Here is a 3,447-nt window from a genome sequence, read left to right on the forward strand (position 1 = left end):
CTCAAATGGAAGAAACAAAGGTAGATTTTGCTCGTCTTCGGTTGGTAGATAGAGATGGAACTCAGAACACACAGGCATGGTTCGTTAATTAGACTAGACCTACTGAAAAAGGTTGTCGGTGTTCATGGTTTCTACCAATTACAGTAATTTTTGCCATCCTAGCCATAATCAGACTAGAGATGAAGTGACAAAATTCGAAATTCATGGGAGTAAAAAAGTGAACTCCAAAAGACTCGCTTCCATTTCACTATGAATCATAACTCCAAAAGCAAACCATGAGCCATCTCCAATAGAGGCAACCCAAGAGAGAAGGCACCAACATGGAAATGAGCAAGCAAAGCCTCAATAGCCGACCCTTCTAGTTTGATTCATCCATTCAACCCCTCATTACCATGTCATCACAAGTTATCCAACACCCATCAAGAACACCAAAAAAGGAGGGCCATGACAAAAAGAGAAAAATTCCATAGCATCACCAATTCTGGTCTGCTACCCAGATTGAGTAACACAAAAAAGGAAAAGAAAAAGTGTCCCGGATAATGGTATTGTAGAGAGCCATCCATGTAGCCAATAAGAAAGAAAAGAAAGGAAAGGAAAGCAATAACAGAAACTATTTTAAGTCCATAACAACGACCCCCAATGAAGAACAAAAGGCTTCTTCAAACGGTATATAGCATTCATTCAAATCTGCAACTAAAGTAGGCACCGTTTTCCGATTAATGCTCTTCTCCTCGAAATTGGGGTCTCTGTTTTCTCCATCTCCAAATCTGTCAAAAAAGAAAAGAAAAAGAAAACCATCTTCTTTTAGAAGTTATAATTTGCGCGCTGCTACTTGGTCCAAAATAGCAGAGAGAACAAAGGAAGAAGAGTGAACATGAACACCTCTGGGACGATTTAGTACTAGTGCTGATGGCAGAGTAGTAAGATGTCAATGATGAGAAGCAGAGGCAGCAGAGGACGGCTTTCTGCCGTAGTCCTCGTGCTCCTCCTCGCCCTGGATTCGTGCCGGAATCCGGAAACCGACGAACCTGCCTGCCGCGAATCCGGCAGGCGTGGCCACCTGGGTCTCCGGCACAATCCGGGCACGGACCGAAGGCGAGCTACTGGACTGAAGGGGTCCCCTCTGAACGAACAAGCTGGTGTTCTGGCTGGCCGGCATGGGCATCGGCGGCAGGAACTGCGGCAGCGAGCTGAGGAATCCGGCTGCGCCACCACCACCGTCCGCAGCTGCAGCATTCCAGGAAACCAGCCTCTGGAACCTGCCCAGCTCCGCCTGCTGCTGCTCCCAATCCCCAGAAAAGAACAGGCCCTGCGGCTCGCCGCCAGGAGCAGCGTCGCCGGAGAACCTCTGGGTGTGGAGAACATGGTGGTGCTGGCTCTGGTTGTTCTGCTGCTGCTGCTGGTCTTGGAACGATTGGAGCGAGAGGCGGAGCTCTCGGGTGATGGGCGGCTGAGGAGTCGGAGGCTGTTGTTGTTGTTGTTGGGGGTGGTGTTGGTCGTAGTTCTGGAAATTGATTAGGGAGGAAGAGGAGGTGGAGGTGAAAGAGGAAGGTGGGAAGAAGGACTTGATGGTGTCGGCAATGGCGTCTGAATCGAGAGAAGGAGGGAGAAAGGTGTTCGGATTCAAGTGCTCGAAGGCGGAAGACGCCAGCGGTGGTGGTAGTGGTGTGGGCGGGAGCGGTGGTGGTGGTTTTCTGATGGAGGAAGAGGAGTCGGGGTCGGGGTCGGTTTCGGAGTGGGTTCGGCGGTGGTGTTGGCGGGGTTCGGTGGTGGGTTGCCAAGCGGGGAGATGGGCGAGTTCATCGATGGCGGGTTGGGCCTTCTTGATGAGCCAATCGACGGCTTTGCTGGGGCGGTCGTAGCCGAGCCGGTCCTGGACGTCGTAGAACTGGATGGCGGTGTGGGCGGAGAGGCGGACCCGGCGGTCCCTCGGCCCCTTGGCGGTGCAGACCTTGCTGTGGCGGTCCTTCCGGCCGGTTGACCTCACAATGTGGCCGCCCTCCACCTCCACAATCTCCCCTACCGTGCTGTTGCTGCTTCCTCGGCCTCCCCTGAAGGAGCCCAGCCGCGTTGTGGTGGTGGTGGAAGTCGGCTCCCCCATCCCCTCGCCAAACCGTGCATATTCAGTGGAGGAGGAGGGGGGCAGCAAGTACGACTCTTGCGGTGGGTCGGAGGTCAGGAGGGTCGGCGGATGATGGGTCACTTTCCTCTGCTGATGATGATGTTGGTGGTGATGCAGATGATGATGGTGGTGGTGATAATCCAGAACCCTCGCCTTCTCCTCCTCTTCTTCCAGTTTTCAATTTGGATGGCCTTCTCCTACTGGCTTCTCTCCCTCTTAAATGTGCCATTCAGCTTCCCAAATTCCATTACCTTTGAAAGAGAGAGCGCAATGCCAAAGGGGAGGGAAGATGGGGAAAAGAGGGAAGTCGTACAGAGAGAGAGAGAGAGGTTAGCTCATAATGTAAGAAGGGGAATAGTGACTGACACTCTTCCTTTGTTTCCCCTTTTTTCCTTTTTACTAATAGTCCCTTTTTTGTGTGAAGCTTTGGTCCTTTTTTTTTTTTGGACCCTTCCCTACTCTTTTTTTATGTAAAGAGAGGGGACAAAGAAATGCGTGCCAAGAAGGGGGAAACGGGAGAGTGTGCAGTAGACTGAAAACGGAGCAGCCCTCTGTGCCTGTGTCGGTTGTCTCCACCACCAACAACCAAAACCTAACACCAAGCTCAGAAAATAAGATTATATTAGGAAAATAGCAGCAAAATTTGGCTTATCCTTCCTAATTCAAAAAATGGGGTTTCGTTAAAATTTTGATATTCTCAACAAGCAGAGAGAGTCAGAGGGGAGTGAAGGTTTGTTCAGATTCTCTCTCCTCTCTCTCTCTCTGTCTCCAATGAAAGGAAGGTGCGCTGAAAGGCCAAAAAAGGGAGGTAGAGAATTCTTTAGAGAGGATCTTAAAGGTTGATCAGCATGCAAGCGTGACAACAGAAGGGTAAGAACTCGGAACAGATTAAGATCCGCGTCATCTCAGCAGCAACTTCTGAATCACTGTTTTCCTGTTTCAGCTCTCTCTCTCTCTCTCTTGCCTGGCATAAGGACACCAACCTTTTTGAAATGTCTATTAGCCTCTCTGCCACTGCCGGTTAATATACGCCGGTTTCTTTTGGCCAATAGAATACAATAATATCTAGCCTTATTGATTCTTCTCTTTCTTTTCTTGACTCAGTTATCCTACATCCTTTCAAAAAATCACCAAGCACCACCCCAATGTCCTTTGTATGGTGAAGGGTAATCGGCAACTCCCTTCATAGTTCACAACCACAAAACATTTCATACCTCAGGCGCCATTCAAGAAAACCCAGATTTTGAATGGGAAGTCCGGATTGTTCCCAGTTCTGCTAAGCTGATGAGAATTCTCAGTACCCTCCAAAGCATGCGATAGGGATA

The 3,447-nt window shown here is 49.8% G+C and overlaps 1 pseudogene across 1 annotated transcript; it reads right to left on the reverse strand.

Annotated features, from left to right (window-relative positions):
* Positions 1-445: 445 nt before the first annotated feature.
* On the reverse strand, positions 446-3,120 carry LOC149814504 (transcription factor TCP4 pseudogene; annotated as a pseudogene). Its single transcript, XR_016428138.1, has 2 exons — positions 883-3,120; positions 446-767 (listed from the first exon to the last, which is right to left on the reverse strand). The product of XR_016428138.1 is annotated as a transcription factor TCP4 pseudogene (transcript).
* Between the last annotated feature and the right edge of the window lie 327 nt (positions 3,121-3,447).

Source organism: Nuphar pumila, chromosome 15 (genome assembly GCF_984573655.1).
Source record: "Nuphar pumila chromosome 15, dmNupPumi1.hap1.1, whole genome shotgun sequence".
In the NCBI taxonomy this organism is placed as follows: Eukaryota; Viridiplantae; Streptophyta; class Magnoliopsida; order Nymphaeales; family Nymphaeaceae; genus Nuphar; species Nuphar pumila.